Genomic DNA, 18202 nt, shown 5'->3' with positions numbered 1-18202 from the left:
GGCCCGTTATGCCCTAGGAGTCCCAGGAGCCGAGAAAAACGCGAAAAACGAAAAAATCGACTTTAGAAAATTCCCGGACCCCTAAAAAATTCGGAAATCGTCTCACGAATCCAATGGCGCCCGCCAAATTGTGCTTGCTATGATATTTCCAAAGATATGGGCGAAAAACGGTGTGATCCCAAATCCAGGCCCGTTTTGCTCTAGGAGGCCCAGGAGCAGAGAAAAACGCGAAAAACGAAAAAATCGACTTTAGAAAATTCCCGGACCCCTAGAAAATTCGGAAATCGTCTCACGGATGCAGTGGCGCCAGCCAAATTGTCCTAGGTATGATATTTCCAGGGATATGGAAGAAAACATGTGATCCCAAACCCAGGCCCTTTTTTCTCTAGGAGGCCCAAGAGCCGAGAAAATCGCGAAAAACGAAAAAATCGACTTTAGAAAATTCCCGGACCCCTAGAAAAATCGGAAATCGTCTCACGAATCCAATGGCGACAGCAAAATTGTCCTAGCTATGATATTTCCAAAGATATGGGCGAAAAACGGTGTGATCCCAAATTCGGGCCCGTTATGCCGTAGGAGGCCCAGGAGCCGAGAAAAACGCGAAAAACGAAAAAATCGACTTGAGAAAAGTTCCGGACCCCTAGAAAAATCGGAAATCGTCTCACGAATCCAATGGCGCCAGCCAAATTGTCCTAGCTATGATATTTCCAAAGATATGGGCGAAAAACGGTGTGATGCCCAATCCGGGCCCGTTTTGCTCTAGGAGGCCCAGGAGCCGAGGAAAACGCGAAAAACGAAAAAATCGACTTTAGAAAATTCCCGGACCCCTAGAAAAATCGGAAATCGTCTCACGAATGCAATGGCGTCAGCCAGATTGTCGTAGCTATGATATTTCCAAAGATATGGGCATAAGACTGTGTGATCCCAAATCCAGACCCGTTTTGCTCTAGGAGGCCCAGGAGCCGAGAAAAACGCGAAAAACGAAAAAATCTACTTTAGAAAATTCCTGGACCCCTGGAAAAATCGGAAATCGTCTCACGAATCCAATGGCGCCAGCCAAATTGTCCTAGCTATGCTATTTCCAAAGATATGGGCGAAAAACGGTGTGATCCCAAATCCGGGCCCGTTTTGCTCTAGGAGGCCCAGGCGCCGAGAAAATCGCGAAAAACGAAAAAATCGACTTTAGAAATTTCCCGGACCCTTAGAAAAATGGGAAATCGTCTCACGAATCCAATGGCGCCAGCCAAATTGTCCTAGCTATGATATTTCCAAAGATATGGACGAAAAACGGTGTGATCCTAAATTCGGGCCCGTTATGCCCTAGGAGTCCCAGGAGCCGAGAAAAACGCGAAAAACGAAAAAATCGACTTTAGAAAATTCCCGGACCCCTAAAAAATTCGGAAATCGTCTCACGAATCCAATGGCGCCCGCCAAATTGTGCTTGCTATGATATTTCCAAAGATATGGGCGAAAAACGGTGTGATCCCAAATCCAGGCCCGTTTTGCTCTAGGAGGCCCAGGAGCCGAGAAAAACGCGAAAAACGAAAAAATCGACTTTAGAAAATTCCCGGACCCCTAGAAAAATCGTCTCACGAATCCAATGGCGCCAGCCAAATTGTCCTAGCCATGATATTTCCAAAGATATGGGCGAAAAACGGTGTGATGACAAATCCGGGCCCGTTTTGCTCTAGGAGGCCCAGGAGCCGAGAAAAACGCGAAAAACGAAAAAATCGACTTTAGAAAATTCCCGAACCCCTAGAAAAATCGGAAATCGTCTCACGAACCCAATGGGGCCAGCCAAATTGTCCTGGCTGATATTTCCAAAGATATGGGCGAAGAACTGTGTGATCCCAAATCCGGGCCCGTTTTGCTCTAGGAGACCCAGGAGCCGAGGAAATCGCGAAAAACGAAAAAATCGACTTTAGAAAATTCCCGGACCCCTAGAAAAATCGGAAATCGTCTCACGAATACAATGGCGCAAGCCAGATTGTCGTAGCAATGATATTTCCAAAATATGGGCGAAAAACGGTGTGATCCCAAATCCGGGCCGGTTATGCCCTAGGAGGCCCAGGAGCAGAGAAAAACGCGAAAAACGAAAAAATCGACTTTAGAAAATTCCCGGACCCCTAGAAAATTCGGAAATCGTCTCACGAATCCAATGGCGCCCGCCAAATTGTGCTAGCTATGATATTTCCAAAGATATGGGCGAAAAACGGTGTGATCCCAAATCCAGGCCCGTTTTGCTCTAGGAGGCCCAGGAGCAGAGAAAAACGCGAAAAACGAAAAAATCGACTTTAGAAAATTCCCGGACCCCTAGAAAATTCGGAAATCGTCTCACGGATGCAGTGGCGCCAGCCAAATTGTCCTAGGTATGATATTTCCAGGGATATGGAAGAAAACATGTGATCCCAAACCCAGGCCCTTTTTTCTCTAGGAGGCCCAAGAGCCGAGAAAATCGCGAAAAACGAAAAAATCGACTTTAGAAAATTCCCGGACCCCTAGAAAAATCGGAAATCGTCTCACGAATCCAATGGCGACAGCAAAATTGTCCTAGCTATGATATTTCCAAAGATATGGGCGAAAAACGGTGTGATCCCAAATCCAGACCCGTTTTGCTCTAGGAGGCCGAGGAGCAGAGAAAAACGCGAAAAACGAAAAAATCGACTTTAGAAAATTCCCGAACCCCTAGAAAAATCGGAAATCGTCTCACGAACCCAATGGGGCCAGCCAAATTGTCCTGGCTGATATTTCCAAAGATATGGGCGAAGAACTGTGTGACGCCAAATCCGGGCCCGTTTTGCTCTAGGAGGCCCAGGAGCCGAGAAAATCGCGAAAAAGGAAAAAATCGACTTTAGAAAATTCCCGGAGCCGTAGAAAATTCGGAAATCGTCTCATGAATCCAATGGCGCTAGGCAAAGTGTTCTAGCTATGATATTTCCAAAGATATGGGCGAAGAACTGTGTGATCCCAAATCCGGGCCCGTTTTGCTCTAGGAGACCCAGGAGCCGAGGAAATCGCGAAAAACGAAAAAAATCAATTTTAAAATATTCCCGGACCCCTAGGAAAATCGGAAATCGTCTCACGAATCCAATGGCGCCAGCCAAATTGTCCTAGCGATGATATTTCCAAAGATATGGGCGAAAAACGGTGTGATCCCAAATCCAGGCCCGTTTTGCTCTAGGAGGCCCAGGAGCCGAGAAAATCGCGAAAAAGGAAAAAATCGACTTTAGAAAATTCCCGGACCCCTAGAAAAATCGGAAATCGTCTCACGAATGCAATGGCGCCAGCCAGATTGTCGTAGCTATGATATTTCCAAAGATATGGGCAAAAGACTGTGTGATCCCAAATCCAGGCCCGTTTTGCTCTAGGAGGCCCAGGAGCCGAGAAAAACGCGAAAAACGAAAAAATCGACTTTAGAAAATTCCCGGACCCCTAGAAAAATCGTCTCACGAATCCAATGGCGCCAGCCAAATTGTCCTAGCCATGATATTTCCAAAGATATGGGCGAAAAACGGTGTGATGACAAATCCGGGCCCGTTTTGCTCTAGGAGGCCCAGGAGCCGAGAAAACCGCGAAAAACGAAAAAATCGACTTTAGAAAATTCCCGGAGCCGTAGAAAAATCGGAAATCGTCTCATGAATCCAATGGCGCTAGGCAAAGTGTTCTAGCTATGATATTTCCAAAGATATGGGCGAAGAACTGTGTGATCCCAAATCCAGGCCCGTTTTGCTCTAGGAGGCCCAGAAGCCGAGAAAAACGCGAAAAACGAAAAAATCGACTTTAGAAAATTCCCGGACCCCTAGAAAAATCGGAAATCGTCTCACGAATGCAATGGCGCCAGCCAGATTGTCGTAGCTATGATATTTCCAAAGATATGGGCAAAAGACTGTGTGATCCCAAATCCAGGCCCGTTTTGCTCTAGGAGGCCCAGGAGCCGAGAAAAACGCGAAAAACGAAAAAATCGACTTTAGAAAATTCCCGGACCCCTAGAAAAATCGGAAATCGTCTCACGAATACAATGGCGCCAGCCAGATTGTCGTAGCAATGATATTTCCAAAGATATGGGCGAAAAACGGTGTGATCCCAAATCCAGGCCGGTTATGCCCTAGGAGGCCCAGGAGCCGAGAAAAACGCGAAAAACGAAAAAATCTACTTTAGAAAATTCCTGGACCCCTGGAAAAATCGGAAATCGTCTCACGAATCCAATGGCGCCAGCCAAATTGTCCTAGCCATGATATTTCCAAAGATATGGGCGAAAAACGGTGTGATGACAAATCCGGGCCCGTTTTGCTCTAGGAGGCCCAGGAGCCGAGAAAAACGCGAAAAACGAAAAAATCGACTTTAGAAAATTCCCGAACCCCTAGAAAAATCGGAAATCGTCTCACGAATCCAATGGTGCTAGCCAAATTATCCTAGCAATGATATTTCCAAAGATATGCGCGAAAAACGGTGTGATCCCAAATCCGGGCCCGTTTTGCTCTAGGAGGCCCAGGAGCCGAGAAAAACGCGAAAAACGAAAAAATCGACTTTAGAACATTCCCGGACCCCTAGAAAAATCGGAAATCGTCTCACGAATCCAATGGCGCCAGCCAAATTGTCCTAGCAATGATATTTCCAAAGATATGGGCGAAAAACGGTGTGATCCCAAATCCGGGCCCGTTTTGCTCTAGGAGGCCCAGGAGCCGAGAAAAACGCGACTAACGAAAAAATCGACGTTAGAAAATTCCCGGACCCCTAGAAAAATCGGAAAGCATCTCACCAATCCAATGGCGCTACCGAAAGTGTTCTAGCTATGATATTTCCAAAGATATGGGCGAAAAACGGTGTGATGACATATTCGGGCCCGTTTTGCTCTAGGAGGCCCAGGAGCCGAGAAAAACGCGAAAAACGAAAAAATCGACTTTAGAAAATTCCCGAACCCCTAGAAAAATCGGAAATCGTCTCACGAACCCAATGGGGCCAGCCAAATTGTCCTGGCTGATATTTCCAAAGATATGGGCGAAGAACTGTGTGATCCCAAATCCGGGCCCGTTTTGCTCTAGGAGACCCAGGAGCCGAGGAAATCGCGAAAAACGAAAAAATCGACTTTAGAAAATTCCCGGACCCCTAGAAAAATCGGAAATCGTCTCACGAATACAATGGCGCAAGCCAGATTGTCGTAGCAATGATATTTCCAAAATATGGGCGAAAAACGGTGTGATCCCAAATCCGGGCCGGTTATGCCCTAGGAGGCCCAGGAGCAGAGAAAAACGCGAAAAACGAAAAAATCGACTTTAGAAAATTCCCGGACCCCTAGAAAATTCGGAAATCGTCTCACGAATCCAATGGCGCCCGCCAAATTGTGCTAGCTATGATATTTCCAAAGATATGGGCGAAAAACGGTGTGATCCCAAATCCAGGCCCGTTTTGCTCTAGGAGGCCCAGGAGCAGAGAAAAACGCGAAAAACGAAAAAATCGACTTTAGAAAATTCCCGGACCCCTAGAAAATTCGGAAATCGTCTCACGGATGCAGTGGCGCCAGCCAAATTGTCCTAGGTATGATATTTCCAGGGATATGGAAGAAAACATGTGATCCCAAACCCAGGCCCTTTTTTCTCTAGGAGGCCCAAGAGCCGAGAAAATCGCGAAAAACGAAAAAATCGACTTTAGAAAATTCCCGGACCCCTAGAAAAATCGGAAATCGTCTCACGAATCCAATGGCGACAGCAAAATTGTCCTAGCTATGATATTTCCAAAGATATGGGCGAAAAACGGTGTGATCCCAAATCCAGACCCGTTTTGCTCTAGGAGGCCGAGGAGCAGAGAAAAACGCGAAAAACGAAAAAATCGACTTTAGAAAATTCCCGAACCCCTAGAAAAATCGGAAATCGTCTCACGAACCCAATGGGGCCAGCCAAATTGTCCTGGCTGATATTTCCAAAGATATGGGCGAAGAACTGTGTGACGCCAAATCCGGGCCCGTTTTGCTCTAGGAGGCCCAGGAGCCGAGAAAATCGCGAAAAAGGAAAAAATCGACTTTAGAAAATTCCCGGAGCCGTAGAAAATTCGGAAATCGTCTCATGAATCCAATGGCGCTAGGCAAAGTGTTCTAGCTATGATATTTCCAAAGATATGGGCGAAGAACTGTGTGATCCCAAATCCGGGCCCGTTTTGCTCTAGGAGACCCAGGAGCCGAGGAAATCGCGAAAAACGAAAAAAATCAATTTTAAAATATTCCCGGACCCCTAGGAAAATCGGAAATCGTCTCACGAATCCAATGGCGCCAGCCAAATTGTCCTAGCGATGATATTTCCAAAGATATGGGCGAAAAACGGTGTGATCCCAAATCCAGGCCCGTTTTGCTCTAGGAGGCCCAGGAGCCGAGAAAATCGCGAAAAAGGAAAAAATCGACTTTAGAAAATTCCCGGACCCCTAGAAAAATCGGAAATCGTCTCACGAATGCAATGGCGCCAGCCAGATTGTCGTAGCTATGATATTTCCAAAGATATGGGCAAAAGACTGTGTGATCCCAAATCCAGGCCCGTTTTGCTCTAGGAGGCCCAGGAGCCGAGAAAAACGCGAAAAACGAAAAAATCGACTTTAGAAAATTCCCGGACCCCTAGAAAAATCGTCTCACGAATCCAATGGCGCCAGCCAAATTGTCCTAGCCATGATATTTCCAAAGATATGGGCGAAAAACGGTGTGATGACAAATCCGGGCCCGTTTTGCTCTAGGAGGCCCAGGAGCCGAGAAAACCGCGAAAAACGAAAAAATCGACTTTAGAAAATTCCCGGAGCCGTAGAAAAATCGGAAATCGTCTCATGAATCCAATGGCGCTAGGCAAAGTGTTCTAGCTATGATATTTCCAAAGATATGGGCGAAGAACTGTGTGATCCCAAATCCAGGCCCGTTTTGCTCTAGGAGGCCCAGAAGCCGAGAAAAACGCGAAAAACGAAAAAATCGACTTTAGAAAATTCCCGGACCCCTAGAAAAATCGGAAATCGTCTCACGAATGCAATGGCGCCAGCCAGATTGTCGTAGCTATGATATTTCCAAAGATATGGGCAAAAGACTGTGTGATCCCAAATCCAGGCCCGTTTTGCTCTAGGAGGCCCAGGAGCCGAGAAAAACGCGAAAAACGAAAAAATCGACTTTAGAAAATTCCCGGACCCCTAGAAAAATCGGAAATCGTCTCACGAATACAATGGCGCCAGCCAGATTGTCGTAGCAATGATATTTCCAAAGATATGGGCGAAAAACGGTGTGATCCCAAATCCAGGCCGGTTATGCCCTAGGAGGCCCAGGAGCCGAGAAAAACGCGAAAAACGAAAAAATCTACTTTAGAAAATTCCTGGACCCCTGGAAAAATCGGAAATCGTCTCACGAATCCAATGGCGCCAGCCAAATTGTCCTAGCCATGATATTTCCAAAGATATGGGCGAAAAACGGTGTGATGACAAATCCGGGCCCGTTTTGCTCTAGGAGGCCCAGGAGCCGAGAAAAACGCGAAAAACGAAAAAATCGACTTTAGAAAATTCCCGAACCCCTAGAAAAATCGGAAATCGTCTCACGAATCCAATGGTGCTAGCCAAATTATCCTAGCAATGATATTTCCAAAGATATGCGCGAAAAACGGTGTGATCCCAAATCCGGGCCCGTTTTGCTCTAGGAGGCCCAGGAGCCGAGAAAAACGCGAAAAACGAAAAAATCGACTTTAGAACATTCCCGGACCCCTAGAAAAATCGGAAATCGTCTCACGAATCCAATGGCGCCAGCCAAATTGTCCTAGCAATGATATTTCCAAAGATATGGGCGAAAAACGGTGTGATCCCAAATCCGGGCCCGTTTTGCTCTAGGAGGCCCAGGAGCCGAGAAAAACGCGACTAACGAAAAAATCGACGTTAGAAAATTCCCGGACCCCTAGAAAAATCGGAAAGCATCTCACCAATCCAATGGCGCTACCGAAAGTGTTCTAGCTATGATATTTCCAAAGATATGGGCGAAAAACGGTGTGATGACATATTCGGGCCCGTTTTGCTCTAGGAGGCCCAGGAGCCGAGAAAAACGCGAAAAACGAAAAAATCTACTTTAGAAAATTCCTGGACCCCTGGAAAAATCGGAAATCGTCTCACGAATCCAATGGCGCCAGCCAAATTGTCCTAGCTATGCTATTTCCAAAGATATGGGCGAAAAGCGGTGTGATCCCAAATCCGGGCCCGTTTTGCTCTAGGAGGCCCAGGCGCCGAGAAAATGGCGAAAAACGAAAAAATCGACTTTAGAAATTTCCCGGACGCTTAGAAAAATGGGAAATCGTCTCACGAATCCAATGGCGCCAGCCAAATTGTCCTAGCTATGATATTTCCAAAGATATGGACGAAAAACGGTGTCATCCCAAATCCGGGCCCGTTATGCCCTAGGAGGCCCAGGAGCCGAGAAAAACGCGAAAAACGAAAAAATCGACTTTAGAAAATTCCCGGACCCCTAGAAAAATCGGAAATCGTCTCACGAATGCAATGGCGCCAGCCAGATTGTCGTAGCTATGATATTTCCAAAGATATGGGCAAAAGACTGTGTGATCCCAAATCCAGGCCCGTTTTGCTCTAGGAGGCCCAGGAGCCGAGAAAAACGCGAAAAACGAAAAAATCGACTTTAGAAAATTCCCGGACCCCTAGAAAAATCGTCTCACGAATCCAATGGCGCCAGCCAAATTGTCCTAGCCATGATATTTCCAAAGATATGGGCGAAAAACGGTGTGATGACAAATCCGGGCCCGTTTTGCTCTAGGAGGCCCAGGAGCCGAGAAAAACGCGAAAAACGAAAAAATCGACTTTAGAAAATTCCCGAACCCCTAGAAAAATCGGAAATCGTCTCACGAATCCAATGGTGCTAGCCAAATTATCCTAGCAATGATATTTCCAAAGATATGGGCGAAAAACGGTGTGATCCCAAATCCGGGCCCGTTTTGCTCTAGGAGGCCCAGGAGCCGAGAAAAATGCGAAAAACGAAAAAATCGACTTTAGAAAATTCCCGGACCCCTAGAAAAATCGGAAATCGTCTCACGAATGCAATGGCGCCAGCCAGATTGTCGTAGCTATGATATTTCCAAAGATATGGGCAAAAGACTGTGTGATCCCAAATCCAGGCCCATTTTGCTCTAGGAGGCCCAGGAGACCGATAAAAACGCGAAAAACGAAAAAATCGACTTTAGGAAATTCCCGGACCCCTAGAAAAATCGGAAATCGTCTCACGAATCCAATGGCGCCGGCCAAATTGTCCTAGCTATGATATTTCCAAAGATATGGGCGAAAAACGGTGTGATGCCAAATCCGGGCCCGTTTTGCTCTAGGAGGCCCAGGAGCCGAGAAAATCGCGAAAAAGGAAAAAATCGACTTTAGAAAATTCCCGGACCCCTAGAAAAATCGGAAATCGTCTCACGAATCCAGTGCCGCCAGCCAAATAGCCCTAGCTATTATATTTCCAAAGATATGGAAGAAAAACCTCGGGAGCCCGTATCCAGGCCCTTTTTTCTCTAGGAGGCCCAGGAGCCGAGAAAATCGCGAAAAACGAAAAAATCGACTTGAGAAAAGTCCCGGACCCCTAGAAAAATCGGAAATCGTCTCACGAATCCAATGGCGCCAGCCAAATTGTCCTAGCTATGATATTTCCAAAGATATGGGCGAAAAACGGTGTGATGCCCAATCCGGGCCCGTTTTGCTCTAGGAGGCCCAGTAGCCGAGAAAAACGAAAAAATCGACTTTAGAAAATTCCCGGATCCCTAGAAAAATCGGAAATCGTCTCACGAATGCAATGGCGCCAGCCAGATTGTCGTAGCTATGATATTTCCAAAGATATGGGCATAAGACTGTGTGATCCCAAATCCAGACCCGATTTGCTCTAGGAGGCCCAGGAGCAGAGAAAAACGCGAAAAACGAAAAAATCGACTTTAGGAAATTCCCGGGCCCCTAGAAAAATCGGAAATCGTCTCACGAATCCAATGGCGCCGGCCAAATTGTCCTAGCTATGATATTTCCAAAGATATGGGCGAAAAACGGTGTGATGCCAAATCCGGGCCCGTTTTGCTCTAGGAGGCCCAGGAGCCGAGAAAATCGCGAAAAAGGAAAAAATCGACTTTAGAAAATTCCCGGACCCCTAGAAAAATCGGAAATCGTCTCACGAATCCAGTGCCGCCAGCCAAATAGCCCTAGCTATTATATTTCCAAAGATATGGAAGAAAAACCTCGGGAGCCCGTATCCAGGCCCTTTTTTCTCTGGGAGCTGCAGGAGCCGAGCAAAAGGCGAAAAACTAAAAAATCGAGTTTAAAATTATCCTGCACCGCTAGAAAAATCGGAAATCGTCTCACGAGGCCAATGGCGCCGGCGAAATTCCCCTAGCTAAGATATTTCCAAAGATATGGAGGAAAAACGGTCAGATCCCATATCCAGGCCCTTTTTACTCTAGGAATCATAGGAGCCGAGAAAACTGCGAAAAACGAAAAAAATCAATTTTAAAATATTCCCGGACCCCTAGAAAAATCGGAAATCGTCTCACGAATCCAATGGCGCCAGCCAAATTGCCCTAGCTATGATATTTCCAAAGATATGGGCGAAAAACGGTGTGATCCCAAATCCGGGCCCGTTTTGCTCTAGGAGGCCCAGGAGCCGAGAAAAACGCGAAAAACGAAAAAATCGACTTTAGAACATTCCCGGACCCCTAGAAAAATCGGAAATCGTCTCACGAATCCAATGGCGCCAGCCAAATTGTCCTAGCAATGATATTTCCAAAGATATGGGCGAAAAACGGTGTGATCCGAAATCCGGGCCCGTTTTGCTCTAGGAGGCCCAGGAGCCGAGAAAAACGCGACTAACGAAAAAATCGGCTTTAGAAAATTCCCGGACCCCTAGAAAAATCGGAAATCGTCTCACGAATCCAATGGCGACAGCAAAATTGTCCTAGCTATGATATTTCCAAAGATATGGGCGAAAAACGGTGTGATCCCAAATTCGGGCCCGTTATGCCGTAGGAGGCCCAGGAGCCGAGAAAAACGCGAAAAACGAAAAAATCGACTTGAGAAAAGTCCCGGACCCCTAGAAAAATCGGAAATCGTCTCACGAATCCAATGTCGCCAGCCAAATTGTCCTAGCTATGATATTTCCAAAGATATGGGCGAAAAACGGTGTGATGCCCAATCCGGGCCCGTTTTGCTCTAGGAGGCCCAGTAGCCGAGAAAAACGAAAAAATCGACTTTAGAAAATTCCCGGACCCCTAGAAAATTCGGAAATCGTCTCACGGATCCAGTGGCGCCGGCGAAATGGCCCTAGCTATTATATTGCCAAAGATATGGAGGAAAAACGGTCGGATGCCAAATCCAGGCCCTTTTTACTCTAGGAGTCATAGGAGCCGAGAAAACCGCTAAAAACGAAAAAAATCAAATTTAAAATATTCCCGGACCCCTCGAAAAATCGGAAATCGTCTCACGAATCCAATGGCGCCAGCCAGATTGTCGTAGCAATGATATTTCCAAAGATATGGGCGAAAAACGGTGTGATCCCAAATCCAGGCCGGGGATGCCCTAGGAGGCCCAGGAGCCGAGAAAAACGCGAAAAACGAAAAAATCTACTTTAGAAAATTCCTGGACCCCTGGAAAAATCGGAAATCGTCTCACGAATCCAATGGCGCCAGCCAAATTGTCCTAGCTATGCTATTTCCAAAGATATGGGCGAAAAGCGGTGTGATCCCAAATCCGGGCCCGTTTTGCTCTAGGAGGCCCAGGCGCCGAGAAAATGGCGAAAAACGAAAAAATCGACTTTAGAAATTTCCCGGACGCTTAGAAAAATGGGAAATCGTCTCACGAATCCAATGGCGCCAGCCAAATTGTCCTAGCTATGATATTTCCAAAGATATGGACGAAAAACGGTGTCATCCCAAATCCGGGCCCGTTATGCCCTAGGAGGCCCAGGAGCCGAGAAAAACGCGAAAAACGAAAAAATCGACTTTAGAAAATTCCCGGACCCCTAGAAAAATCGGAAATCGTCTCACGAATGCAATGGCGCCAGCCAGATTGTCGTAGCTATGATATTTCCAAAGATATGGGCAAAAGACTGTGTGATCCCAAATCCAGGCCCGTTTTGCTCTAGGAGGCCCAGGAGCCGAGAAAAACGCGAAAAACGAAAAAATCGACTTTAGAAAATTCCCGGACCCCTAGAAAAATCGTCTCACGAATCCAATGGCGCCAGCCAAATTGTCCTAGCCATGATATTTCCAAAGATATGGGCGAAAAACGGTGTGATGACAAATCCGGGCCCGTTTTGCTCTAGGAGGCCCAGGAGTCGAGAAAAACGCGAAAAACGAAAAAATCGACTTTAGAAAATTCCCGAACCCCTAGAAAAATCGGAAATCGTCTCACGAATCCAATGGTGCTAGCCAAATTATCCTAGCAATGATATTTCCAAAGATATGGAAGAAAAACCTCGGGAGCCCGTATCCAGGCCCTTTTTTCTCTGGGAGCTGCAGGAGCCGAGCAAAAGGCGAAAAACTAAAAAATCGAGTTTAGAATTATCCTGCACCGCTAGAAAAATCGGAAATCGTCTCACGAGGCCAATGGCGCCGGCGAAATTCCCCTAGCTAAGATATTTCCAAAGATATGGAGGAAAAACGGTCAGATCCCATATCCAGGCCCTTTTTACTCTAGGAATCATAGGAGCCGAGAAAACCGCGAAAAACGAAAAAAATCAATTTTAAAATATTCCCGGACCCCTAGAAAAATCGGAAATCGTCTCACGAATCCAATGGCGCCAGCCAAATTGCCCTAGCTATGATATTTCCAAAGATATGGGCGAAAAACGGTGTGATGCCAAATCCGGGCCCGTTTTGCTCTAGGAGGCCCAGTAGCCGAGAAAAACGAAAAAATCGACTTTAGAAAATTCCCGGACCCCTAGAAAAATCGGAAATCATCTCACGAATCCAATGGCGCCAGCCAAATTGTCCTAGGTATGATATTTCCAGGGATATGGAAGAAAACATGTGATCCCAAACCCAGGCCCTTTTTTCTCTAGGAGGCCCAGGAGCCGAGAAAATCGCGAAAAACGAAAAAATCGACTTTAGAAAATTCCCGGACCCCTAGAAAAATCGGAAATCGTCTCACGAATCCAATGGCGACAGCAAAATTGTCCTAGCTATGATATTTCCAAAGATATGGGCGAAAAACGGTGTGATCCCAAATTCGGGCCCGTTATGCCGTAGGAGGCCCAGGAGCCGAGAAAAACGCGAAAAACGAAAAAATCGACTTGAGAAAAGTCCCGGACCCCTAGAAAAATCGGAAATCGTCTCACGAATCCAATGGCGCCAGCCAAATTGTCCTAGCTATGATATTTCCAAAGATATGGGCGAAAAACGGTGTGATGCCCAATCCGGGCCCGTTTTGCTCTAGGAGGCCCAGTAGCCGAGAAAAACGAAAAAATCGACTTTAGAAAATTCCCGGACCCCTAGAAAATTCGGAAATCGTCTCACGGATCCAGTGGCGCCGGCGAAATGGCCCTAGCTATTATATTGCCAAAGATATGGAGGAAAAACGGTCGGATGCCAAATCCAGGCCCTTTTTACTCTAGGAGTCATAGGAGCCGAGAAAACCGCTAAAAACGAAAAAAATCAAATTTAAAATATTCCCGGACCCCTAGAAAAATCGGAAATCGTCTCACGAATCCAATGGCGCCAGCCAGATTGTCGTAGCAATGATATTTCCAAAGATATGGGCGAAAAACGGTGTGATCCCAAATCCAGGCCGGGGATGCCCTAGGAGGCCCAGGAGCCGAGAAAAACGCGAAAAACGAAAAAATCTACTTTAGAAAATTCCTGGACCCCTGGAAAAATCGGAAATCGTCTCACGAATCCAATGGCGCCAGCCAAATTGTCCTAGCTATGCTATTTCCAAAGATATGGGCGAAAAGCGGTGTGATCCCAAATCCGGGCCCGTTTTGCTCTAGGAGGCCCAGGCGCCGAGAAAATGGCGAAAAACGAAAAAATCGACTTTAGAAATTTCCCGGACGCTTAGAAAAATGGGAAATCGTCTCACGAATCCAATGGCGCCAGCCAAATTGTCCTAGCTATGATATTTCCAAAGATATGGACGAAAAACGGTGTCATCCCAAATCCGGGCCCGTTATGCCCTAGGAGGCCCAGGAGCCGAGAAAAACGCGAAAAACGAAAAAATCGACTTTAGAAAATTCCCGGACCCCTAGAAAAATCGGAAATCGTCTCACGAATGCAATGGCGCCAGCCAGATTGTCGTAGCTATGATATTTCCAAAGATATGGGCAAAAGACTGTGTGATCCCAAATCCAGGCCCGTTTTGCTCTAGGAGGCCCAGGAGCCGAGAAAAACGCGAAAAACGAAAAAATCGACTTTAGAAAATTCCCGGACCCCTAGAAAAATCGTCTCACGAATCCAATGGCGCCAGCCAAATTGTCCTAGCCATGATATTTCCAAAGATATGGGCGAAAAACGGTGTGATGACAAATCCGGGCCCGTTTTGCTCTAGGAGGCCCAGGAGCCGAGAAAAACGCGAAAAACGAAAAAATCGACTTTAGAAAATTCCCGGACGCTTAGAAAAATGGGAAATCGTCTCACGAATCCAATGGCGCCAGCCAAATTGTCCTAGCTATGATATTTCCAAAGATATGGACGAAAAACGGTGTCATCCCAAATCCGGGCCCGTTATGCCCTAGGAGGCCCAGGAGCCGAGAAAAACGCGAAAAACGAAAAAATCGACTTTAGAAAATTCCCGGACCCCTAGAAAAATCGGAAATCGTCTCACGAATGCAATGGCGCCAGCCAGATTGTCGTAGCTATGATATTTCCAAAGATATGGGCAAAAGACTGTGTGATCCCAAATCCAGGCCCGTTTTGCTCTAGGAGGCCCAGGAGCCGAGAAAAACGCGAAAAACGAAAAAATCGACTTTAGAAAATTCCCGGACCCCTAGAAAAATCGTCTCACGAATCCAATGGCGCCAGCCAAATTGTCCTAGCCATGATATTTCCAAAGATATGGGCGAAAAACGGTGTGATGACAAATCCGGGCCCGTTTTGCTCTAGGAGGCCCAGGAGCCGAGAAAAACGCGAAAAACGAAAAAATCGACTTTAGAAAATTCCCGAACCCCTAGAAAAATCGGAAATCGTCTCACGAATCCAATGGTGCTAGCCAAATTATCCTAGCAATGATATTTCCAAAGATATGGAAGAAAAACCTCGGGAGCCCGTATCCAGGCCCTTTTTTCTCTGGGAGCTGCAGGAGCCGAGCAAAAGGCGAAAAACTAAAAAATCGAGTTTAGAATTATCCTGCACCGCTAGAAAAATCGGAAATCGTCTCACGAGGCCAATGGCGCCGGCGAAATTCCCCTAGCTAAGATATTTCCAAAGATATGGAGGAAAAACGGTCAGATCCCATATCCAGGCCCTTTTTACTCTAGGAATCATAGGAGCCGAGAAAACCGCGAAAAACGAAAAAAATCAATTTTAAAATATTCCCGGACCCCTAGAAAAATCGGAAATCGTCTCACGAATCCAATGGCGCCAGCCAAATTGCCCTAGCTATGATATTTCCAAAGATATGGGCGAAAAACGGTGTGATGCCAAATCCGGGCCCGTTTTGCTCTAGGAGGCCCAGTAGCCGAGAAAAACGAAAAAATCGACTTTAGAAAATTCCCGGACCCCTAGAAAAATCGGAAATCATCTCACGAATCCAATGGCGCCAGCCAAATTGTCCTAGGTATGATATTTCCAGGGATATGGAAGAAAACATGTGATCCCAAACCCAGGCCCTTTTTTCTCTAGGAGGCCCAGGAGCCGAGAAAATCGCGAAAAACGAAAAAATCGACTTTAGAAAATTCCCGGACCCCTAGAAAAATCGGAAATCGTCTCACGAATCCAATGGCGACGGCAAAATTGTCCTAGCTATGATATTTCCAAAGATATGGGCGAAAAACGGTGTGATCCCAAATTCGGGCCCGTTATGCCGTAGGAGGCCCAGGAGCCGAGAAAAACGCGAAAAACGAAAAAATCGACTTGAGAAAAGTCCCGGACCCCTAGAAAAATCGGAAATCGTCTCACGAATCCAATGGCGCCAGCCAAATTGTCCTAGCTATGATATTTCCAAAGATATGGGCGAAAAACGGTGTGATGCCCAATCCGGGCCCGTTTTGCTCTAGGAGGCCCAGTAGCCGAGAAAAACGAAAAAATCGACTTTAGAAAATTCCCGGACCCCTAGAAAATTCGGAAATCGTCTCACGGATCCAGTGGCGCCGGCGAAATGGCCCTAGCTATTATATTGCCAAAGATATGGAGGAAAAACGGTCGGATGCCAAATCCAGGCCCTTTTTACTCTAGGAGTCATAGGAGCCGAGAAAACCGCTAAAAACGAAAAAAATCAAATTTAAAATATTCCCGGACCCCTAGAAAAATCGGAAATCGTCTCACGAATCCAATGGCGCCAGCCAGATTGTCGTAGCAATGATATTTCCAAAGATATGGGCGAAAAACGGTGTGATCCCAAATCCAGGCCGGGGATGCCCTAGGAGGCCCAGGAGCCGAGAAAAACGCGAAAAACGAAAAAATCTACTTTAGAAAATTCCTGGACCCCTGGAAAAATCGGAAATCGTCTCACGAATCCAATGGCGCCAGCCAAATTGTCCTAGCTATGCTATTTCCAAAGATATGGGCGAAAAGCGGTGTGATCCCAAATCCGGGCCCGTTTTGCTCTAGGAGGCCCAGGCGCCGAGAAAATGGCGAAAAACGAAAAAATCGACTTTAGAAATTTCCCGGACGCTTAGAAAAATGGGAAATCGTCTCACGAATCCAATGGCGCCAGCCAAATTGTCCTAGCTATGATATTTCCAAAGATATGGACGAAAAACGGTGTCATCCCAAATCCGGGCCCGTTATGCCCTAGGAGGCCCAGGAGCCGAGAAAAACGCGAAAAACGAAAAAATCGACTTTAGAAAATTCCCGGACCCCTAGAAAAATCGGAAATCGTCTCACGAATGCAATGGCGCCAGCCAGATTGTCGTAGCTATGATATTTCCAAAGATATGGGCAAAAGACTGTGTGATCCCAAATCCAGGCCCGTTTTGCTCTAGGAGGCCCAGGAGCCGAGAAAAACGCGAAAAACGAGAAAATCGACTTTAGAAAATTCCCGGACCCCTAGAAAAATCGTCTCACGAATCCAATGGCGCCAGCCAAATTGTCCTAGCCATGATATTTCCAAAGATATGGGCGAAAAACGGTGTGATGACAAATCCGGGCCCGTTTTGCTCTAGGAGGCCCAGGAGCCGAGAAAAACGCGAAAAACGAAAAAATCGACTTTAGAAAATTCCCGAACCCCTAGAAAAATCGTAAATCGTCTCACGAATCCAATGGTGCTAGCCAAATTATCCTAGCAATGATATTTCCAAAGATATGGGCGAAAAACGGTGTGATCCCAAATCCGGGCCCGTTTTGCTCTAGGAGGCCCAGGAGCCGAGAAAAACGCGAAAAACGAAAAAATCGACTTTAGAACATTCCCGGACCCCTAGAAAAATCGGAAATCGTCTCACGAATCCAATGGCGCCAGCCAAATTGTCCTAGCAATGATATTTCCAAAGATATGGGCGAAAAACGGTGTGATCCCAAATCCGGGCCCGTTTTGCTCTAGGAGGCCCAGGAGCCGAGAAAAACGCGACTAACGAAAAAATCGACGTTAGAAAATTCCCGGACCCCTAGAAAAATCGGAAAGCATCTCACCAATCCAATGGCGCTACCGAAAGTGTTCTAGCTATGATATTTCCAAAGATATGGGCGAAAAACGGTGTGATGACATATTCGGGCCCGTTTTGCTCTAGGAGGCCCAGGAGCCGAGAAAAACGCGAAAAACGAAAAAATCTACTTTAGAAAATTCCTGGACCCCTGGAAAAATCGGAAATCGTCTCACGAATCCAATGGCGCCAGCCAAATTGTCCTAGCTATGCTATTTCCAAAGATATGGGCGAAAAGCGGTGTGATCCCAAATCCGGGCCCGTTTTGCTCTAGGAGGCCCAGGCGCCGAGAAAATGGCGAAAAACGAAAAAATCGACTTTAGAAATTTCCCGGACGCTTAGAAAAATGGGAAATCGTCTCACGAATCCAATGGCGCCAGCCAAATTGTCCTAGCTATGATATTTCCAAAGATATGGACGAAAAACGGTGTCATCCCAAAT

This window comes from Diachasmimorpha longicaudata, unplaced genomic scaffold, assembly GCF_034640455.1.
Source record: "Diachasmimorpha longicaudata isolate KC_UGA_2023 unplaced genomic scaffold, iyDiaLong2 ctg00000071.1, whole genome shotgun sequence".
Lineage (NCBI taxonomy): Eukaryota > Metazoa > Arthropoda > Insecta > Hymenoptera > Braconidae > Diachasmimorpha > Diachasmimorpha longicaudata.
The sequence above is the reverse complement of the archived record's forward strand: the minus strand, read 5'-3'. Positions refer to the sequence as shown.